This window comes from Cheilinus undulatus, linkage group 23 (genome assembly GCF_018320785.1).
Source record: "Cheilinus undulatus linkage group 23, ASM1832078v1, whole genome shotgun sequence".
NCBI lineage: Eukaryota > Metazoa > Chordata > Actinopteri > Labriformes > Labridae > Cheilinus > Cheilinus undulatus.
In genome coordinates this window covers 8,120,437-8,145,119 of record NC_054887.1, presented here as the reverse complement: position 1 = coordinate 8,145,119, position 24,683 = coordinate 8,120,437, and the positions used below count along the sequence as shown (strand labels likewise).

At 39.4% G+C, this 24,683-nt stretch overlaps 1 protein-coding gene across 2 annotated transcripts in view; it reads left to right on the top strand.

Moving 5' to 3' along the window:
* Positions 1-28: 28 nt before the first annotated feature.
* cdk17 (cyclin-dependent kinase 17) overlaps positions 29-24,683 on the top strand; it is an 84,894-nt gene continuing 60,239 nt past the window's right edge. The window contains exons 1-2 of one of the 2 annotated variants that reach the window (XM_041780744.1): positions 29-319; positions 1,235-1,383. The gene's annotated coding sequence lies outside the window, so the exon portion shown is untranslated. The remainder of the gene's footprint in view (positions 320-1,234; positions 1,384-24,683) is intronic. The other variant, XM_041780743.1, reaches the window with a different exon arrangement.

The following is a 24,683-nucleotide window of genomic DNA, read 5'->3' as shown; positions in this document are numbered from 1 at the left end:
TGACGGGAGCAAGCTAGCACCCCTCCCGTCTCCTCTGTCGAGAGCAGATCCTCCTCCAGCCTCTTTAAACTGCATTCACCGCCACTCCAACGACATTTTGGGGGTTCGGTCTGAAGCCCCGCGTCCTCACACCCCTCACATTTCCCTGTGTGTGCTTCGGAGGATATATATTCTCTATCGGAGCGTTTGGAAAGGAAACCGAACAAACTGAGCCGTGTTTTAAGGCTACTTCAGCGGGCGGATAAAGCGGAGGAGGGCATCCGGCGGGCCTGGCTGCTCTGGAGAGTCGGCTTGAAACGACGGAATTCACCATTTTCAGGTAGATTTGGTTATAATGTCATGTCAGAATAACACTCCCTCTGTCCGATAATGGACTCTGTGACGTTACATGGCTTTCGACCGCTTAGGACGAACCCTGGACGGTGGTGTGTGAAATGACAACACAGAGGAAACGGTAGCTGTAGAGTTATTCAGTCAGACTCTACATGCTTTTCAATTTTAGCAGCTTCTAAACCATTTTACCCTCATTAGTTTTAACCCTTACATTCATATCTGACAGCTAAAACCTGCTCTCTTTGGTGCTAATGTGCTGGTTTGTTTACATAACGTTTTGGCAGCGAGGCTACCCCCAGCGACAGGAGACTCATTGTAATTTTAAGAGGGATGTTATTAAATCAGTGAAAAACTGCAAAAATATGAGCCTTAGAAGAATTTAGACCTCTATTTTTACACTCCCTTTTAAATATATCGAGATAAGAGTACTTCTGCGTACCCGGGTAAGCAATGTAAACAGCCTAATAGTCATGATATTTACCAATATCAAAATAAATAGAAGATTCCTTCATTTTGAAAGCTTCGCATTTTTACAGGTGGGGACTTCCTCAAGCATTTGCTCATGTGAAAAGCCATCACTTCTCATGACTTGTCTTAATATGACTTAAAACAGCACTTGTAAGTTTTGTTATTGCCTCAGTCAAGTCAGAAGGAGAGAATGGAAGAACCACATTAAGGTGTTTTCCCCTCATGTCTTGAAGGAACCCTAAAACTTGCCATGACTTTGTAGTTTGTATGTAAAGATGAGAATTGATAGTAGATATTTTGGCAGGTTGCGGCGGTTCTCCTGAGATGCTGAAGTTATTTGTGACTAAAGATGGTATTTTGTTTCATGAGATAACACTTAAGTGTACTATAAAGTTGTCATAACAGCCTTGCTCATCACTGCATGGATCAACAGAAGATGACAAATGGGCCTATCGATCACCCATCCACCCATTCCTGCCCTGATCTGTCTGTGATGCACTTAGGCCCCTTTCCACTTCCTGTTTGACCTGGATTTACTCCCATCGCCTCTCATCTGGAGCAACTGGACGCTCATTTGTGAGGGTATGTGTGTGTATTGACCCACATTGGAATCTAGGCTGTTGACTGTGAGAGTGATACACCCCCAGAGGACAAAGTAATTACCCTGACAGCCCCCTCCTCTCCCATGTCCGTGGGCCACATAGCAGCACATGTATTGATCTGTCTCTGCATTATGTCGCATGCAGCAGCAACACGAGACCAGAGAGTGAGTTCTAGGAGCGCACGCACTGGGGATCTTTCTCACTTTCTCCCCCAGGGGAAGGTGAGAAAAGGTACAGTAGAGGTGTGTGCTGTAGCAGAGTCATGTCAGATTTATGACAGTTTCAGTCAAAGTAATGAAAGTTAAAGACTGTAGTGAGAGTGGGATGTCATGCATACCGGCACATTTCTGGAAATTTCAGGACTGCTTCACGCACAGTTTGGGCCTTCCCTGTCGGGAAGGGGCAGATTGGTTGTCAAAGGAGGCAGCACATGGTGTTAAGAGGTAGCAGACAAAGCAGCAGAGTCTGCTGTTCGCTGCTGTTATGAGATTCTCTGCCTTCACATCAATGCTTTTGGTAGCTCAACACACAGTGAGCAACAGAAAAAAGAACAGAAAACTTAACGTGGCACAGAGATTGTTGTGTTCTGGTGCTATACAATCTATGGTCTTGATCCGGTCGCATGAAATAATCATCAGCCTTGCCTGCTCACCTGCGGTGAATGAGTATTTCCTTCTGGGCTGACACACCAGCTCGTCTCAATTTCATGTGGAAAGGAAACCAGGAATTATGCAGGAAAATTACTTGATAAACGTATGGGTTGAAAAATGCCTGTTTTGCTTTCATACCTGCAGCTCATCCAGAAAAATTCAGGAGATTTTCAGGAGTTTTGTGAAACAGACATTATTGTAAAGGGGGCAAATATAAGCCCAGTTTGGAAAACATTAGCTCATTTGGCAGATAATGTGGCATGCATAACATGTCAATAATGGATGTAGAGGTGTTATGTTACATCAGTTTAATGCCGCAAGAGAGTATTCCTAAGTGCTGGTTTAGAGGCTTTTTATCAGACAGAAGAAAACACCTGTTGGTCTGATTTGTTTTCATGGTCAGCCTTATCTTATTTGAGATTACAGTCCTTGTGCAGGAGGCGATGGGTTCGCTGAGTAAGACAGTATGGTATTTCCAGGATCTGAGCATGCGAATGAAAGTCAAGAGTCTGTCAGTCCTTCTGGTCTTTCTATACTCTTGTGAGGCCCGGGCATTGACTGATGGCCAGAGGTACCAAGTGGACTCATTTGTGACGACCTCTCTTTTGGGTATCATTGGCAAGACGATGTGTCTAATACTCATGTGCTCTGAAGAGCAGAGATAGGAGGTGTCAGCAACCTGATATAGGAATGACAGCCGCGCTTTTATAGGCACCTTCCTGCGCTTCCCTAGTCTGATCCAGCTCACCCCATACTGGGTGCCCAGGACCCAGTGGGCTAGCCCAGATGCCAGGGGCAACCGTGTGCATTGTGGATGGGGCAGCTGGGAGGATACTTGGAGAGATGGGGCATGGGCCTGGAGGATGGCCATCAGGAGTCCAGAGCAGTACAGAACCACGGTTGAACCAGCAAAGTGCCAAACTGGCATATGCTCCCATACCTGACCTGACCTGACAGTCCTTGCAGCACTGGTCACAGGAGGAAACCCAGTTCTGGCACTGTTTGGTGCAATTCTTCCCCTCCATCTCTCCAGGTATTTCCTGTTTCTCTTCAGCTGTTTTATTCAAAAATAAAAGCCTAAGAACAAGAAGAAAAACATTGCTATAAAGATTGACAGTCAAGTAATGCTGAGGTCTTACTGCACATTATAAGCATTATTATAACCTTATCTGGCAGTTGTGGAGTTGTATTGTGCCATTGTAAACAGCAATCAAGGCTGCTTATGGGGTTCCTCATGACCTCTTGACAGGAAGTGCATGTATCATTTTTCGGCTCTCTATGATGTGTCCTGACGTGTCAGTGATGTTGATCACAGAGTACTCTGAGAGCACTGAGTAGTCCCGATGTGCCAAAGTCACATCTAATAAAAATAAACTCTAAAATACTTTAAAGAGCTTTGTTTGTTCACAGTTTTAAGTACCCTAATATGAGTACTTGTACTTGTATGGGAATCTCTCTGGGCACTCCGGCTTCCTCCCACAGAGCAAAGACATGCTTGTTAGGCTAATTGGTGACTCTAAACTGCCCGTAGGTGTGAGTGTGCCTGGTTGTTTGTCTCGATGGGTCAGCCATGCAGCTGATTGATGACCAGTTCAGGGTGTACCCCGCCACTCGCCCAGTGATGGCTGGGATAGGCTTTAGCCCTCTGGAAACCAAAATGCAACTGTGCAGTGTAGAAAAATGGATGTAGGGATGCGTAACACTGGATCTTTGCTGATATCCAGTATGCCTATATTTCCAAAATAGTTTTAGCTGATCTTGATATTTGTATTTAAATGTAGGCCTAAAACTTCAGTCATCAAAACACACAAATTAAAGTATAAAGATGAAGAAATTCACAGATTTCAGTCCTTACAACAGACTCAGTGTAAGGAATGTTGAATAAAGAAAAGACTTAAGCTGAAGTAGGTCTGTCGATCCAGCCTAAAACTCCACTAACTTCTTTGTTTGTATGGCGATTATTTACAGCTGATAAAGGAAGAGTTTTATAGCCAGAATACTGGGTCTAAATTTCAGCAGATGAATTGATATTCTAGTGTCTTAAAAACTTAAATCAGCCATGATTTGCACAGACTGTGCATGTAGCAGCTTTGAAACCATCTCATGTGAGTCTCTGTGCTTATTGAAGTCAAGTGCTACATCACTGGAGTGTCCCACTGCCCTTTTGACATGTGCAAAATTGGAACTGAAGAGACGTGAACAGAGATCACGCTTGTTAGGAAAATCATTGAAATGTGGTTGATGGCGTTATGCAGTGGCGAGTCAAACAGCTCTCTCTCTCTGCTAAATGTTCTTTACTGTAGCCGTTCTCCTTGTCTGAAGCCAGAATCAAAAGGCCATGTGGATGAGCCAGAGCAGATAATCCTATAAAATTGGACTTGCCCAGTGATAGCATAACTAACAAAACTTACATAACCATTAGCTGGTACAGAATTAAAGGATATAAAGCATTTGAAGACACTCCAAGAACTTACATCATGACATGCTAAAAAGCCACTGTGGCACTGTATTTATATTGCACTATACACATGAAAATGAACTAAGCCAGAGTTAACATAACTCATGAACTGTTAAAAATGTTAGTATTTCAACATTCAGAGGCTTCTTTTATATGGCAAACGCTGATAGTGCTGTGTAGTTTAATTGATGGGAGCACTTTATTTTAGAGGGCCTAAATTACCTAGGAATGATCGAGTAATAAGTTGGGGTTTTACCAGGTAATAACATGGAAATATGTTTATTTGATATATGATAAATACCACCTAATAACCAGAGGTTTGCCACAGTTTTACTAGGGGTTGGGCTATGTTAGAGGGTTAGGGTTAAGGTAAAATACCACCTTATTACCAGAGAGTAGCCAAAATTTAACAAGAAATTACTTGATAATTAATACACTATTACTAAGTGAATACTTCCTTTATATTACTGAGTTATTACTTGGTAAAATGGCAACCTATTACTGGATGATTTTCACTAATTTATATAAATTACTTGGCAATTAGGACCTGTTAAAATAAAGTCCTACCTAATTGATTTACTTTTTTGTAAAGTACTTAATTTACTTTTTAAAAATCAGTTATTACAGCTTGTAGGTATAAATTGCCTTTTAGCTCAGGCTTTTTATTTAAGGCAAGGGTGTCAAACTCAATCACAGCAGGGGCCTGATTCTGGATTCAGGACTAACCTTAGGGCCTAACAGGGTCACCTTTTTAACCATGAACGGTCAACTTTGCTTTACCGGTAATAAAATATCAAGAAAAAAAAATTAGCACTGATGATAAACGATTTTGACATTTTAAAGATAAAAAGATAAGTTTAAAGGCTCACGGACTGAGAAAAGTAAATGAATTAGTTCAAAAAGGTCAAAACATGAAATTTAGATTGAAAAATAGTGTTTTTTTAAAGGCAAATATATAAGAAAGAAGTCAAAATCATGAGTTTAAAAGGTCAAAATATTAAATCAAATTTGTAATCATGGAATTAAAAGTCAAAATATGATTCAAAATTTTAAATTGTGAGTCTTAAAGGTCAAACTATGGGATTATGAAGTCAAAGTTTGGAGTTAAAAATATGAGATAAAATACAAAATAATTGGTTCAAAAGGTCAAAATATCACTTAAAAATTAGAATTATAATTTGTAAAGCTCAAAATATTGTATGAGAAGTCAAAATTATGAGTTGAAATGCTCAAAGTATGAAATTAAAAGAAGAAAAACCTGAAGAAGAAAAGTTGTTTCAATGTGATGTACTCGCAGTTAAAGGGAGAAAATTTGACCAAAACAACAACAGCATGATGCATATCTGTGTGATCAAGCTTTATCATGTCTTTCATCTAGAGGAGAATTCATCAATGATGAGAAAAAAGCTTAGATGTTTGGCTGAATGAAGGTCTGTTTGATGAATGTGTTTCAGGCAGGGACTCACAGATGCATTGATTTAACATTGGTATGGACCAATATCAGCCCTAACAGCCATTTTCAAATAGTGTGGCATCAATTGAAAAGCTATCAATAGACAATGTTAACCAATCAGTTTCAATCAATTTTATGCTGGCCTCTAGTAGATAAGCACTGATTGTAAAAAACAGGGTAGATGCTGTTACTGATGATTAATATATCAATTTGGTCAATGGCAAATACCAATGCTAGTGTGTTTTTTCACACTCCTACAATGCCATCATTTTCTCTCATGTATGACATGAAAACAGACCAGAGCTTGTCCAACAGATCACATCTTCTCTAATGTCTTAATTAGCTGTTAGGTGTGCTAAATTAACCTGACCGGCCAGATAGACTGTCTCATATATCCATTGTAAAGGATATACATTATTTCATACTCATCTAGGAAATGTTTTTCACATTCATTACAAGCCAATAAAAGTAAGCATGCGCATGGTTGTAACCTTAGCCTGGCAGACAGGTGCTGTTGGAGGCTACGAATGGCAGAACTCATTGTTGGATAAAACCGAGGCTGGTCGGTAGAAGTGCAAAAACATCTTCTATGCCAAGAGAAGTTTTCAGTGTGGCTCTGTGATCTTGTTTTAATACAGAAAGGTGGTCCAGTTGTAATAAAACTACAACTATACTAAAGCTACATCTGGCGGCAGCCATTGTATGTAGCTGCTTAGAGTACAACTGGATCCTGCCAGTAACTCTCCCAGCAGCTCAGCAGAAGGGCGAAGACATCTCTTTTATCATGAAAAGCTTTCAGTGCTGTTTTTTGCTCTTTATTTAGTAAAGAAATGTGGTCCAGTTCTGATATAACTGCTATACTACAGCTACATCCGAGCTAAATGCTACACTGGTGTTAGCCATTGCGATCAGCTCCCAGTTCAACTAAACCCCACCAGTAGCAACTTTGTTGTTCTCCATAAAGACTACTGATTGGTCAGATCCATTTTCAGATCTGGCATGATAGTTTCTGATTTGCAAGATGGATCTGCCTGATGACAGACATGGAGTCTGGCCAAACCATGTGGTTTGCAAGGTTAGTGCTAAATGCCAACATCAGATTGTTAGGACACATCAGATCTGCAGCTGATGTCTGTTCATGCCACATTTTTCACTGATGGTTGCTGTCTGTGAACAGTGTTTATGGGACGGTGCATCCCTAGCGTCTAGTACAACTATCTCTTTGAAGAATAACTTTTATTAGAAAAGGTGATCTGTTGAAAAAACTCTGATCTGTTTTCATGCAAACAGGGGAGAAAATCTTACGCCAAAAGAAGTGTTGAAAAATATCTGTATCTGCCTTATTTTACAGTCAGTGCATCTCTAATTCCAGGTAGTGAGTGAATTTTGGTAACACAGCGTCAAGCTGCTTCAAATGACTGGTTTATCATGTATTGTTGACTGGACTTTTATGCAGATATCTGTTTATAGAGATGAATAAATCATCATAAGAACACGATGAATAGAGGCTGGTGTGTCATAAACAGTCCTGCCTGTTTGTTGTTTTCCACATTGAGTGCTTTTACTGTTTACACCAAGGCCTGCTGATGATTGGTCAGTAATTCTAGGACTACAAATTTACTTCAAATGGAAATCACAACCCTTGCTTTTACATTCGATCACAAGTAGCAAACGTGCTGCAAAGCATGCTTGTATCCCACCATGCTTTGCAACAGAGCTGATGCGTTTTTACCAATGATCAGCCTCCAAAACACTGTTGCCATTGACAACCAGTCTAGCAGCTTCCCATCTTTCCCTTCATCTCTCCCTCTCACTTTCTCTGCTGTTTGTAAAGCTCTGACTTGTGCAATGTATTATTTATCAGCATGGTCTGTATGTGCCTCTGTTTGTCTGCAGGTTCTTTCCTACTTCTGCAGATCTCTGTGTCTTCATGCACATTTTTCCATCTGCAGTTTGCCTTTTAGTGTGTTTAATCTGATGTGAAATACTACTTGTGTTGCCTTTGTTTAAGTGCGTGCACATTTTTTTTTGATTTTTATGTTTATTTGTGATTATAATGATCAGTTTTGATGTGGGTCTTCTGTTTCTTTGAGGCAGGTTTTGCTCTGTTTGTATGTTTGTGTCTGTTTACCCTCATATTCTGAACTGCTTCTTCCCTTTTCTTCTTTTATGGCTCTAAATTCCCAAAGAACAATCAGCGTATTATTTATTTCACTTAAGAAAGCACAGAAAATCTCAAAACAGCACAATGCAGCCAAATCTGAAAGAAGCACTTGCCAGCAGCCCCAAAGGCTGATGGGAAATGTCTTCCTCCCACTGTACTGCCACAGGGAGGGCATCATGTAGGTGAAGTAGTAATTATTGGGTTTTTTTGGGGTCTTGCTAATTCTAGGGTTTCAGAATGAGTACAATTAGTGTGGGCTGGGTGCAGCATGAACACACACTTAAAACACACACGCGCGCTATCACACACACAATAATAAGGAAAGATATGTGAGCCATGCAAGGAATGTGGAGCGCTTTAAGTTTATTGTCTATCTCTCTCTTTCTCACTCTCACTTATACAAAGACATACTTGCGCATACACACACAACACTTTCTCTCACACTCAGGAGTGCAACATTTGGGTCATGCTGCGTGAAACACGTCACCCTTTCTTAAAGTAAAACAGCGATCATGTCACATTTATGTGTGGGAGTGTGTTTGTGTCATCTTGTGTGAATGTGTCGGAGTAGCAGAAGGGATGTTTGTTCTTGTAGGATGGCGATGTCCAACTCTGTGTGTTCATATTTCTTCTTATGCCCACAAACACCCTGTTGTCAGACTGAAGTTTGTAATTAATAATTCCACAACCTGATTCCAAAAAAGTTGGGGCGCCATTTAAGGTGTAAATAAAAACGGAATGCAATGATTGTCAAATCTCATAAACCCGTATTTTATTTACAATAGAACATAAACATCATATCAGATGTTCAAACCTTTTCATGAAAAATATTAGCTCATTTTGAATTTGATGGAAGATAGTATTCGGAGAGGAATGTCGTCCTATTCTTGTCCGATGTAGAATTTTTTCTCCACAGTCCTGGGTCTTTTTTTGCAGATTGTTCATTTAATGATGCGTCAAATGTTTTCTATTGGTGAAAGGTCAAGACTGCAGGCAGGCCAGTTCAGCACCAGGACTCTTCTACTGTGAAGCCATGCTGTTGGGAGGAATGTGGTATCTAATATAGCGTTGTCTTGCTGAAATATGCAAGGCCTATCATTAAAGAGACGTCTGGATGGAAGAATGTGTTGCTCTATAATGGTGATCATCAACTAGTGGCCTGGGGACCGTGTCAGGCCCTCAAAAGCTTCCCATCCGGCCCCCACAAGACTATTAAACTCAGAAAAACTTTGATTTATAGGATTGTCTTTATACCCATATAGTTATTAAATCAACCCCCAAAATGATCAATATTGAAGCAGTTTTACCAGGAATGACTTGCAGAAATTCACCTGTCAGCCGTCAGTAAATATGATGCATGATAAACACATACTTATCAGCCAAGTCCTAGTTTCATCTGCAGTTTTATGTGTTAATCCACCACTTCAGGCTCTTGGAGAGGGCAATTTTTCTTTCCTGAGATTTAAAAGTAAGGACTTGTTTCCTGCACATGTTGCTCCAAAATGAGGACAAGGCATAGTAGTTTAAAACCCAGTGATGAACAACATAGAAACCCCAGAAATATGGAGTTGAAATATCTCAATTGCTTCCTCGTGGCTGGCAGCAACATAGGAGGTAGAGACTGATCTCTTTATTGATGCCGGAAGATAGAAAGGAAAGAAAAATACTAATACTTAAAATGTTAACTGGAACATATAGTTATTTTATCTGAAAGTCTGCCAATACAAAATCTTGCCCATGTCTACAACCTCTCTCTACTTGTCAGCAGTGTCTTTCTAGATTTGTAAACTGCCCACACCATAGGCAATAATGCAACCCTGTGTGAAGGTAACAAGCTGGATGGTCCCTCTCCTCTTTAGTCTGCAGGACATGGCATCCAAGGTTTCCAAAAAGAATTTTGAGTTTTGATCCATCTGACCACAGAACAGTTTTCCATTTCGCCTCAGTCCATTTAAAATGTGCTTCGGCCAAGAGAAGACGGCAGCATTTCTGGATCATATGGCTTCTTCTACACAGAAAAGTCTCCAGATTCTCTGAATCTTGTGATGATACTATGGACTGTAGATGGTGGGATATTCAAAGTCTTTGCAATTTTATGTTGAGCAACATTTTTCTGAAATTATTTCAATATTTAGACACAGTTTTTTGCAGACTGATGAACCTCTACCCATCTTTACTTCTGAGAGAGTCTGCCTCTGTAAAATGCTCCCTTTATACTCAGTCATGTTACTTAGCTGTTGCCAATTGTCCTTATTAGTTTGAAAATGCTCCTCTAGCTGTCTTTCATTAGTACAGCTTACTTGTCCAGCCTTTTGTTGCCCTGTCCCAACTTTTTTGAGACATGCTGCTGCCATCAAATTAAAATTGAGCTAAAAAAATTTATTATATGGCAAAATGCTTCAGTTTCAACATCTGATATGCTGTATATTCTTTCATGAATAAAGTGTGGGTTTATGAGATTTAGAAAACATTGCATTCTGTTTTTATTTACATTTTACACAGCGCCCCAACTTTTTTGGAATTGGGGTTGTAAAAAATTGATGCTCAAATCTTTGCATGACGTTAAGAGCCTAGCATCTCTGCTGCAAAATAAATTACATCAAACTTTTTTTACACATTGCAGGTTAAATAGATATTGCGCCTTCTGCGGTTTGAAAATTGACAGATTTCAATTGAGTCTAAATTTCTATTAATTGCTCTCCTTTACTCTCGACACAAACTAAAATACAAACATTACTTCCAAGTCCACATGTCCCCGGGCTAAACCGTCCCATCATGCTCTGCCAGGTGTGTGTTGAGCACGCAGGATTGTGTCAGGTGACTGGGATTGGTTCATAATCTGGAGATTAAGCAGTGGCATTGTTAGAGCAGCAGACAGGGATTATACACAGACACACACACACATGCAGAGGTCACACTTAAAAATAAACAGACGTGCGGTTCATTCATGAAGTCACTTTCCCTCATGTGGTTAGTAGTCACTGTCAGCTCCAGTGGTGTCGTTTGACACTGAAGATCCTGAAATATTCATTAACACACACTCTCACCAAGACACTGAAGACATACATCAATACACGCTATAGAGATATTCCAGTCTTTCTCTTCTCTGTTACTTTCCTTTAAATTAAGATTTTGATTTAATTTCTCATGTCCTTACAGGAGGCTAAATAACATCAGGACGAATGAAATGTTAATGCTACTTAACCTTTACTCTGAGTAATTGGTTTTACATCTCGTGTTGCTTACAGTGGCTGCCTGAAGAAATACAGAAAAGGTTGGAATCATGTTATGTAAGGCCCTAAAATTGGACAGAAATAAACAGCAAATGCAAGACCTGAACGCCTGACATTTGAAAAGTTGACGTTATATCAAGCATGATGAAGGGAATATTTCTAAAAAATCTGATCTTAACTTGCAAGCAGGAGTGTCAAACTCAAGGCCTGGGGGCCAAATCCGGCCTGTTGAACGACTATTTCCAGCCCGCAAGACATATTTGTATAACTGGATCCCCAGTATGAGGTCTGCAGAGTTCCTCCAGTATTATAATGTAAACTTCAACTTGATTATTTAAAATATCCTTGTTAAGCCATAAAAATCTGAAAAAGCAAAAAGTAAGAAAGATTTCATTAAAAGTCAAGAATGTGGAGAAAGAAATTAATTTGTGTTTTTATTTCTTTTTTTTCAATTTTGCTTCTCAAGATTATGACTCAAACTATGATTTTGGCTTTTCATTTGACCTTTTCAACTCACAATTTTGGACTTTATGCGTCTTTTTTATCTTTCCCAATTTTAAATTCTAAGTCATGCTTTGACTTTTAAACTCCTTCCTTTGGCTTTGTAATCCCATATTTTGACTTTTAAACTCATGATTTCAATTTTGTTCTCATATTTTGACATTTTAAATTGATAATTTTTACTTTTAATATCATATTTCGAACTTTTAGACTCCCAATTTTAAATTAAAGTCATATTTTTAACTTTTTGAGTCATAATTTTGAATTCTAGCTCTTGTTTTGACATTTTCAACTCTAATTTTGGCTTTTTAATCCCATATTTTGACCTATCAGACTCACTATTTAAAATTTTAAGTAATATTTTGACTTTCTGAATTTCAAACTCATTTTTTCAAATTTGAGCTCATATTTTGACCTTTCAACTGTATGATTTTAACTTTATCCTCATATATTTGCTCTTTAGAAACATTATTTTTCTATGTTTAATATTGTGTTGTGATTTTTTTGAACTATTAAGTTGTAATTTTTATCTCAGATTTTAGCCCTTAAAATGATCATTTTTACTTTTTTTGAATTTCCAAACGATTTATCATCAGTTCTGTATTTTCATATTTTATCACTGGTGAAAATGAGGTTGACAGTTATGGTTAAATGTTGACCCTGTTAGGCCATCAGGTTAGACCTAAATCCAGAATCTGGCCCCTGCTGTGATTGAGTTTGACACCCTTGATGCAGAGGAATCTTTTATCCTAAAACAAAACGTTAAAGATGAAAAAAGTATCCTCAATTTTACATATATATATATTTATGTGGCTGTTAATAATATTCAGCTTATCACAATACACTGTGCTGTGAAAGACTTGTAGATTATTTTAGACCTATATTTGACTCTGAACATGATTCAACAAATAGAATCATAATGTGCAGCCTCTGTGTGACTCTTACAGTATTTTTCCTGCAGATTAAGTGTACTCACCGATCCCAGTACCTGCATTTTAAACAGTATTTGACATATTTCTGAAACTGGTATTGGAATAGGAGCAACTCTAACTGTTAAGACTGAGATGAAGCTCCATAGTTGTGGAGAATTTGGTCACATTTGTTGGCTGCTGGGCCACCTTTTCTCCTACAGACATGTAAAACTCTGGCGGAGCGTTTGCAGTAAAAAATGTTGCACCCAGGTAAATCATATCAGTGTTTAGGAGATTTTTAAATCCTGGCTTTTCAGCAACACTCACAGGGGCCATGTCTTTGGCTGTGTGTTGTTACTGCTGGGAAAATCTTGGTTTGATCTTGCTGCATATTTTACAGATTACTGCGTTGTTTATCGTCTTCCTTTTGAAATCTGAACCAATGACAGATTCAGTACGTTTATTTTTCAGAATTGAATCATCTGTCTCCATCTGCAATATTTATTTGACCTGAAATCTGTCTCAAAATACCAGTTTAATACATGTGTTGCAGCAGAAATTTAATGCTCAACACCTCATTTAAACATTCAATTGCCGTCTTTTTCTAGAACAATTTGAAAAAAGTCCCAATTTCCTTTTTTTGTGTATTTTTTCTATTGAAAACAAGACAGACATAACATCATCTCACCTTCAATATAACAATTCATATTGAATTTGCTGCTACTCAAAAAATAATCACATTTAGATATCTTTTCAAAATCATTCAGGCTTAGTTCAAGCTATCAAATATTGTGTTGTTTGCAATAAAGAAAAAATTAGTGCTTGTTTGTTGAGAAATGCACAAGATAAGGAACTTGCATATTAAATTGCAATATTTGGAGAACAACCACAATTAGATTATTTTCGCTAATCAATCAGCTGTTTTAGAGCTGGATTGTAATGCATGGAACCACAGCAGAAAGGTGCCAAAAAAGTAGGACAGGGTGGATTGGTTACTTTGGTATTTTTACCCGACTTTTGACAGCGGCAGCAGAAATAGTCCCAAACCGTGCTGAGGTGAGCTGAACTATCCCACTAGGTGGAAATGTGCCAATACAGGAGCCAAAACCGATACTGCCACAGTTCAGCAGGGGTAGCTCTAAATATTTTGGCTTCAGTCCCTGGCAGCTGTTGCTCTGTTTATGTTAATATACAGTAGGGCTGGGCAATAAATCGAAATGTAGATTAAATCGCAATGTGACCTGCTGCAATTTTCAAATCGCAGAGGGTGCAATATTTCTTTGACCTGAAATGTATTTTGAAATACTTGAAATACTGAAATACTTTGAAATATTTACTTCTTCGAAGTAAGAAATCCATAAAATCATCATTCCTTTCATTACAATTCATATCAAATTTGCAACATAGGAAAAATAATTGCAAGTAGACATTTTTGTTAGAGTGATTTGAATTTTGGGGGGGAAATTTGATTTAACAATTTAAAGGATCTTCTTGAAAATTTGATACATTTTGGGGGATTTGATTTGAATTTCTTCGGAAATTTGTTTAGAAAACTTTAGGTATGTTAAAGGAGATTTTTAACATTTATTTGTAAATTTTGGGAAATTTTATTCAAATTTCTGGGGTAATTAGCTTTGAAACCTTTAGGTAATTTTATGAAAATCTGAGCAATGTACTTGTAAATCTTTAAGAAGTTGATCTGATTATTTGGGGGAGGGGTGCTTTGATTTTTTTTTCAGTATTTTTATGAAAATTTGAGGAATTTATTTGAAATTTTTGGGGGAATTTGATTTGGGTTTTTTTGGGGGGGGTGGTGGTGGAGCAGGGTTTTAATTTTTAGTTATTTTCTAAGAATTTTTGAACATTTATTTGTAGATTTTGGGAGATTCAATATAAATTTCTGGGGGAAATAGCTTTGTGTGTTATAATATAGAATAGTTTATAAGATGAGGAACCTGAACAATAATCACATGTTAAATTTCAGTCGCAATGTTTGGTAAAAAAAAAAATCGCAATTAAACTATTTTCCCAAATCATTCAGCCCTAATATACAGTCTATGTTTCTAATGAAGCAGATAATCCTCCATGTGGGGACAGGCCTGTGTGACTATTGTAACAATCATAACCACATTTGACACACAGGTTAGATTACACCTTGGTCTACGACATGGGAAGCAAAACTTTGAAACCAGAAATATATTGATTATCCAGCATTATCATCTGTACAGGTGTTTGACCAGAGTACTAAGAGCTGAGATTACATCTTCGTGTGTCCTCTCAGAGAATTTTCTCCTTCAGTTGGCATTTCTTTCTAGGACACTCTGGGCATATAGGATGTCTCTCAACAGCTTGAAGAAAAAGTTAAATCCACTATTATGTCTCACAAAGAACCAGTAATGAGTGTAATGAACGACAAACAGAAATTTGGGCTGTAATCTTTGTTGTTGCGGATTTTCTTTTCAACCACTCTCATTTTCTGGATTAATCTGGCTCAGACATGTACGGATGGAACGGAGAGATTGCCATTTGCAATCAAGAATAGAATGAAATATTATGGTTCTTGCAAAGGATTTTAGAGCATCCAAGGATAAAAATACAGGGCTGAAAATGAACTGAAAGAAAAAAAAGAAGAAGAAGAACTTTTTTAAACTGCGAGCTGTCTGTCAAATAATAGACATGACAGCTGGTAATTATCTGTAAAATATGACACAGCTTCTTCAGTATCTAATTTTGCAGCGTGCTAAGTTATTGTTAGTAAGATCTTGAAAATTGTGGCTCTTGTGGTTGATGATAGTAGGTTTTACATGCACACAAAGACACACATGAGTTTCACAGTGTCGCTGCCAAGTACAGTCAGCTGTAGTTGACGTTCTGCTGCTCAGTACATCCCGTCCTACACGACTCTCACCATCTGCCTGCTTCTCTAAAACAATTTAACATCATCTCTCCATATCTCTCACAATCATAACAAAGGACGGATTATAGCTGCTGTTGATTTTGGTTTATCTCATTTGATTAGATGTAAAATTTTGCTCTGGGTACATGCTGTTAGACTGAGATTTCAGCACAAACTGTACAGCTGTCTCGACTAATGACTTTTATCCTTTTACATTAAATGTCAGCTTCTCAAAAACAGCGAGTTCCCTTTTAAATCTCTTGAAATAATCTCTAATTATCTGTCTTTCTCCCTGACAGGGTTGATCATTGCCTCTCAGACAGCCATTATCTACAATCATTGCAGGGAAAGTGCATCAAAAGTTCAGAAGAATCATAAAAATGCACGGAGCGCTCAGCCCAGAGAGACAGTCATCGTACCTTGTTGCTCCTTTATTTAGCCCTTCTAATTAATTCTATCACAAGTGAAGCCGAGGCTCCCCGTCCTCCTCCAGGGTTTTATACATGTACCGCCCTTCACCGTATTAACACCAATAAGCCTCTCATTCATCGCTATCTGAAAGGTCAGATCAATGTGAGGTTAGTATCTCTAGGTAGACACGAGTAATCTGGATTAATCGGATTAAAGTAACACTCCTGCATGAGCTGTGATAGAAACAGTGACAGAGCAGGATAAATAAAGTACTGAACCATGGCGATCATGAACAGAAACCCCCAAATTAAGATGTCAGAGTATAGACTGCTCAAACAATAAAAGACAAAGAGCTGTAAGCTAGTCCATTCCTGTTAGTGGCATCCATTGAATTTGCTCCTGCTTGGTTACACTAACAACAGATTTGAGGAGACAATTACTCACTTGGTTGCAGTCTGTCTGTAGAGTAAATATGAAACTACCGCCAGCAGTTGGTTGGCTATCTTGGGCACAAAATCAGAAACAATAAGAAAAAGCCACAGAGGTATATGTGCCAGACTTTTTCTAACTTCCTAGCAACGTGTTGCCAAATGCCAGACAGCCAGAGAAGACTGGAGGAAATTATTTACCATAGCCCCGAAATGTCTCATTTCAGACTTTTAAGGCCTAACAGACAAGATAAAAAAAGGTTAAAGTTTACCAAAAAGTGTTGACTGCAGCTTCTGCAGGCGATAGTTTGATGTTTCTTTCTTTGTTGCTAAAAAGAGCCTGACCCTATGGGATTTATTTCAAATTGATGCATCACAGTTAACACTTAATCCAATATGGAATCCAATCAGTGTTTTACACAAGTGTCATCTGTCTGCCAAACAGCTGACTAGTCACTTAATTAGCTACTTTTTCCCTTTGTTCACTGAAAAATCTATTACTATCAAGTCGCCTGACCTGCTGCAATTTTCAAATTGCAGAAGTTGCAACATTTCTTTAAACTGAAAATTGTCAAAATACCAGTTTAATAAATCAATTTTTTGCAGCGGCAGAGATTTTATGCACATTATGCAAACATTCAAGTGTCAGTTTTTTTTATAATGGTTTACAAAAATCCTTCTTTTTGTGTTTTATGTACAATAATAAAATCTTGGATTTATATGGCGCCTTTCAAGAAACCCAAGGATGCTTTACAAAACACGTTTCTCTAAATCATCATATGCTTTTCTTAATGAAAACAAGTGACATAAAAATGATAATGCCTTTAAACAAAGCAAATGATCATTTTGCAATATGAGCAAAAATAGTAAGCTCATTCTATCTTAAACTGATGAAGCCTAGCATTACTTCACGAAAGTCATTACCCAGTTTGACCCAAGACTTGGGTCAAACTACTTAGGTATCAAAACACTGGCTTTGCTGTCCTAAAGCCACTCTGTAACTTGTTCGGCGGTACTCTTAGGGTAATTGTCTATTTGGTAGAGCCCTTTGGTAGCACCCAAGCTTTAACTTCCTGGCTGATGTCTTGGGATGTTTCTGGAATATTTTTACATAGTGTTATTCCTTCATGATGCTATCTATTTTGTGAAGTGCACTAGTCCCTCCTGCAGCAAAACACCCACATTTCCTCCCCGGGCCATAGTTTGGACGCCCCTGGTTTAGACAGAGCATTAGACTGTGAGTTAGGGGATATGACAAGCAGATATCCAGCAACCAATCGGTCAGACTTTAAGCATTTAGCTGGACAAACACACGCATCCAAAGTAAATAATGGGAGATAGGTTTACCAAGTGGGGCTAACATTGCACTGGTGGTCTACATGCCAATTTAACCAGCCTACATACAGCTTAATCACCATTTTGCAGATCAAAATACTCCTGAGATGCGCCACTCCTATGAAATGACATCAGTGCTGTCCATTCACTGTCCTTGTTTACATTCAGTTAATAACGCATTATGGCAGCATGGCAGTAGCTTAAACAGAGCTACAGTAGCTCATGGGAATGGGCTGCAGCACTAAGTTTAGAGAGCGAATTTAACCAGGATTGCTGGCTTGAAATGAGTAAATATTAACCAACTAGTAATTTTGCCAGCTCTGAGGGTGCTGACTTTAGGTTTGAATGCTCTTTACTAAGGGATATAATTAATGATACGAGTGTTACATCCCCAACAAGCTTGGACTCTGAAAATAGTAAGGTATTCTTGTTAGATAGAGATGAGTAATAACACTATAGCAATAAGAAGTACCTGTTTTAATCCAGCTCTGTGTGACACATCACCTAAACAGGGCTCACAGTATTTTTTAGCCAACAAATATCTGATGTAATGCTTTTATGGGAAATGTGGTGAATCTGTGTCAGGCTGGGACGTCCCACCTTAGCTTGGCACAAAGACGGGAAAGAGCTCTGGCCTCTGCTGGATGGTGTGAGCAGAACAAACACACACATACAGAAACCTTGGGGAGTGAACACCTGTTCCCAGAGGCCTCGGGGTGAATGGAAATGGATTTGGATCCTGTGCTCAGGGGAGTGGTAGGGCGTGAGAAAGAGGATGCTCCACACAAAACGATAAAACAGACAGACCAGGAGGAGGAGGGTGATAATAGAGGGAGGATGATAAAGTTGTGTCAAACAACCAGCCATCCTTAGAAATCTCCCTGTGGTTGAGCGTTGCCTTTGTTTTTGTGTTGCTGGGTGTGGACGACTGTAGTTGTGGGAGCTTTGATCTGATTAGGTTTTAAAGCTGCTGGTGACATATTTGACCCCAAGTAGAAGGATTACATTGTGTTTGGACTTCAAAAATCTGAAAGCGCTTCTGTTCAATCCTTTTAAATTGGAAATATTGAACTGTGCCAATATTTACTGAGTAGGATCCAGTCATTGGCTTTTTAGGAGGACAAAGAGAGCATTTAAGAGAATTCATGATTTGTTTGCAGAAACATTTGGAAAATTTTTGAAGTTTGTCAGACATAATTTGCCATTGCTAAACCAGTGTTAAAAAAATGAAGTCAGTATAAAGTGAAGAAACCTGCTTTTCCTTAGGTTTCTGGCCACAGAAGCCCTGGAAGTACCCAATCAACAAAAGCCTGTTTTTACAGTAAAAATTTGCACATTTCACATTGGTTAAAAAAAAATGGATTTTGTGTGAATTGCTCAGCTTTTCCAATATGGCAACAAGCCATCAACAAGCTTCACACATCCCATTGATGATGAAAAAACGCAGGTGGAGTAGAATACACTGTACTGTAGAGAAGTTTTCGGCATGTGTGGGCCGCAATTTGAGGCTAAAGAAAGGCGTGTAATGGTGAGTACGCCTACCTGAGGGCCCCATCGGGTGGGAAAGAGGATTGTCACAACCCAGGTCATGCTCTGGGCATGGGAAAATAATCTGATGAAAACAAAACATAAACCACAGCTTTAGGGTGGAGTTATGGGTAGATGTGGCGCTCAAACATAGCCTAGGGTACTGTTAGGGTGATAGGAGGGTTGCCACAGCCCCCTGGTTGTCGTGTGTATGTTCTAAGCACCTGAAAACTGTTGGTGGTTGCTGGGCGTATTACCAGGGGTGCAAAGGAGAGAAAGAAATGCGGTTTAGCTCGACCTTGGCTGCGACACACGTACATGTCAAATGTGTCTACACTGACTCTGGCCGCCCTCCCTCCACTCTTCAGCCCAGGGTTGTGAGGAACCGTTAACGCTCTACATGCCTAAAACTTCTGCACAGTACTGTACATCAGAGTTAGCTAGCTTAACATATGATGGAAATGGACATTAACAGGCTACTAGATGTAGCACTATTTTGCTGTAATTATAATTTAAGAAACTGCTTACTTGACTTGACAATACTAAGGCGAAATTTGAGTTTTAATTCATTGGTTGCAAATTTACAGTCCAGGGTCCCTCCTAGGGTTGGGCACCAAATTTGTCAGGGAGGCTTTGTCTGCTTTAACCCTCTGAGGCTAACATCGTTTATGAAAATGTGGAGGGGGTTACAAACAGTTAAAATTTGTATTCTTCTGACCACAGAACAGTTTTCCATTTTGCCTCAGTCCATTCTAAAAGAGCTTTGGCTCAGAGAAGTCAACAATGTTTCTGGATTGTGTTCACATACTGCTTCTTCTTGGCTAGTTGCAGCTTTAACTTGCATTTGTGTTGACAGAAAAGTTCCTGAGCCCATGCAAGGATTTCCAGTACAGAATCATGCCTGATTTTAATGCAGTGCTGCCTGAGGGCCCAAAGATCATGAGCATCCAATATTACCCTTCAGCCTTGTCACTTGAGCACAGAGAGTTCTTGAGGTTCTCTGAATCTTTTGATGATATTATGCACTGAAGCTGTGGGACTTCTGAGAGTTGAAAATAACTTTTGAATTGGAAGTTGTAGCCACTTGCTTTTTTCCCCCTCTGTTGTGCCGTTCTAATGACGCTACCCATGCCGGCGTAGCCCTCATGGAAGCTTTCCTCACAAGCCTAAAACTTGGGTGACTTTCTGGTGCATTTAAAGATTAAATCCACACCAGTAGCTCGAATATTGAATGTCTTTTTTTATCCATTTTTGTTCTTTCTGCTGCTAGCTTAGCATTTGCCACCATATTGTTTACCAAACTGTGCATGTCTGGCTGGGAAGATCATACAGGAGACGGCCTGGATAGCTCATAATGGAGAGAAAGAGGGACAGAGAGCCCGTGATGGGGCTCTCTGTGTCACTGCAGACAGGAACTGCTTTAGATAATAAAGCTAACACAAAGAAGCTCAAGATCTTTTTTGTAAATATGCAACTATTTTGAAGATTGTCACAGAAAAAATACTTGCTTGACACCTGAAGAGTTTTTCATGAAACATTATATCAACTATTTTTATGATAGAAAATCATCACCATTCTCTCGGATCATATTTGAAACTTCCTCTTTCAGAATTACTTAATTTGCGTTATCAGCTCTTATGGGGAATGTTTGTTTATCCTTCGTCTTACACTCACAGTTTCCCATCTCCCTCCGCTGGAATGTGTGATCTCCAGCTGTGTGTTTGGATTCACCATCCAAACATCCAGACAGGAAAACACACATTCCTTTACGTACAATTGTCCATCCTTCTGTGTGCATTTAGGACAAACCGGAAGCCTCTCATTATCCCTCGTTAGCCTGGTGTGGATGACAGAGGAGGCTTATGTAACAGACAGAGGAGAAGGACGGTGTTGATTCCACCATCACAGCAGGGGGGGGGGTTTGTATTGTGTACCTGTGCTACAGCAGCAGCAGCAGCAGCAGCTCTCAGAGCAAAGAGAGGGTTCACAGCAGGTGGCTCTATTTTCTTCACAGCAGCCATAAAAGTTTTCAAATGAGCTCTGAGGGGTGAACATGATATCCAAAGCTGCTGAATTTTGTGTAGAAGGTGAAGCTCGTTTCTGCTCCAGTGAGGCAAATGGGGCCAAATGAGCATCGTTCACGTGCAATAAAAGCACTTCTCAAGAGCAGCAGACTGCGCCAGATAACAACCACTTTCGCTCCACAAACAACACAGAGACTGTATATAAATGCATAAAAGGGGTCATCAGTGCTGACATGGCCAAACACTGAACTGTGCTGCATGACTAAAATAGCATTAGCTGCCTACAAGCCCTGTTATTACCTCTGCTATGTCTTCGATCTGTATAATTAAGCCCAAAGAACACCTATAGGTGCAGACTTGATGTCATCAGCCTCAATTTATCCACAGATGTTAGGATTAGGTTTCAGCAGGGGGAATATGTGAGGAGCTGGTGACAGTCAACAGCAGGTTTTTAATGACTCCTACCCCTTTATATTAATGCAATAACATCAGCCAGGTTGCGTGATATAAAAAAAAAATCATATCACAGTGTCTTTATGGTTGGATAACGATCTTGAAATGTATTGAATTGAATTGATTTTATCATGATTCCTTTTCTTTCTGATTTTTAAGGCCTAATTTTTAAGTTACTGAACAGAAGTCAAGTTTTTTGCCCCATCTGATTTTCAAATGCATTAATACTATGTTTAAAGGAGGGTATTTCTTTTTTTTTTTTCCACGGAGTCATTGCATGAAGCTCTTGCTTACATTAATGCCAGTGGAAGTTCAGAACTCTGGCTATGGAATCAGCAGAGTGTCGGTTACTTTTACAAACTATGCTGTGATTTTACCTGGTCTTCTACTTGTGGCTTAGTTGCTGTTGTTCCTGAACGCTTCCACTTTCTAATAATATCACTTACGACTGACTGTGGAATATCCAGCAGGGATAAAATACCATGACCAGCTTATGCCGGCTTATTGCGAGCTTATTGGTGATGAGTAAAGACTTCAGCTGAGGTAGGTCTGTTGGTCCAGCTTAAGGGTGCCTTCACACCTAGGGCATTTGGTTCAGACTTTAAAACTTTTCCTGGACCATGGTCTGGACTGAATAGCCGGACCTTGGTCCAACTGAAAGAGGTGGTCTTGTTCTGGACCAAATTAACCCCTGGTCCGTTCATGCCGAATCTGAAACCATTATTTTGAAAGGTTCTGACTTTTGTATCAATGAAAGGAAATTATGGCATTAGAACCAGAAAAAGGTAATCCAACACCAAAACAAAATGAGTCGCAGAAGCACATGGGGAGAAGAGGAGACCAGATGTCTTATTGACATTTGATCTGATGATGTTATTAGGGGCCAAAAAGAAAAAAACACATAAAAAAACAGAAACTTTCCATCTTTTTCCAAGAGGATGAAAAATAGAGGACACTAGAGGACAGGAGAACAGAGCGACCTGAAGGTGAAGAAACTGCAGCAGCTGTAGGCTATATGAAGGTGCGTGATACTCTGTTGAAAAGCGGTATTTTCACGAAACACACCACTCACCTTCTCTTCCAAGTCCTTGTTGCCATGACTTGCAGGATTGCCCACAGTCTTCTCCTTTCCTGTCTACGACGATAAAGTTGTCATCTAATGAGTAACCTCAGAAAGTGAACTCAGACTAGCCTTATGTACTGCTCTTTGAGTTGGCACTGTTGATAGTAGTGAATCAATAATAATATGATACAAGAAATTACTATTTAATTTTTTTCTCAGCATGCTGACAACCAACCAATCAATGTCAACTATAGACACGCAACCCATGTAGTTGGTGAAGTTATCAATAATACAGTGTGAAACCCAGACCAACTGAACCAAAAATACCAATGGAACAAAAATGTTGGCCTGGACTTTAAGGTGTGAAAACGCCCTAAAACTTTACCCCTCAGGGAGCAGGTGGCCTAGTGGTTAAAGGCGCTCCCCATGTACGCGGGCGACCCAGGTTCAAATCCGACTTGAGGCCCTTTACCGCATGTCTCTCCCCCACTCTTGACCCTGTTTCCGACTCTATCCACTGTCCTCCTCTATCTAATAAAGGCACAAAAATGCCCAAAAATAAATCTTAAAAAAAAAAACTTTACCCCTCCTGTCCGTGACACTGTTGAGATCATCGAAAAGCTTGCAAAATTTTTGCAGATAGTACAAATAACTGTTCCTTGCACCATGATGTTTATGAAAAATCTGAAGCAGTTTCACGTTGGCCAGTTAGAGTTCTGTAGGTCTTTAGATCTTAAGTTTTATTTTCATTTGAAGCCGTCAATCCCTGCTCCATTAGAAATCAGAAAGGGAAGGATGAGTGAGCCTTTATACACAAATAGATCTCCAATTCTGTGGTTTGTATGCTTTGGCAGATCGCCGATATGTAAAATTGACTTATTGTGCACCCCTGCATCATTCCTTTCAATATTGAATATGTTATATGTGTAGCTTTGCAACAAAAAATGCAGTTGAATTGTGAACTGCTCCATTTGTAATGGCTTTAGCTTCTGATCAAGCACTTCTGCCTACATTCTCATCACGCATGCATGCATACACTTGGATGCACAAAATACTCTTACACCAGATTACAGGAGAGCACTCTACCTGCGTAGAGCTCATACCAAGAGTGTGTGTTAGTGTGTGTATGGATTGATTTCACTGCCGGTGTGAACAACAGATAAGAGGATCATCTATCCTGCACTTGATCTGTTGTGTAATTTAAGGATGGATGGAGTGTCTTTGGTGTGACCTCGGCCTAACCCCCTCACTCTAACACATACTCTCACACATGCACATCTATTATATATGAACATATGCTATTAATAGATATATCTGCAGAGTGTGTTTTTGTGAACCTTGCCCTCCTCCTTATGTGAGCAGATGACACTGGAGTGTCTGGGCGTGCAGTCAAACCTTGAGGTGTATGAGTGTTTGTGATAGAGAGAGAGAGAGAGAGAGAGCTCGGTTCCCTATATGTTTTATGGCCTGTGGGATTTGTGTTTGTGTTTGTCATGTGGCAAGCCAACGACGGGGTAATGGTGCATGCGCCACGTACTGCGTTTACATTTGTTTCTGTGTGTTTGTGTGTATTCAGCTGGGACACACTGCAGCCTTCATAACTAAAAATAACGTTTTCCCTGCAGCTCGCCCTTCCTCTCGTCAATCTTTATCTTCCATGACTCCCATTAAACCCCAACATCTTCTCTTTCCTCCTCTTGTTGTTGTTTTCTTCTCTGCATCATTTTTTTCTTTATGTCTGTCCTCAGTGAATCACAGATGAGCTCATGATTA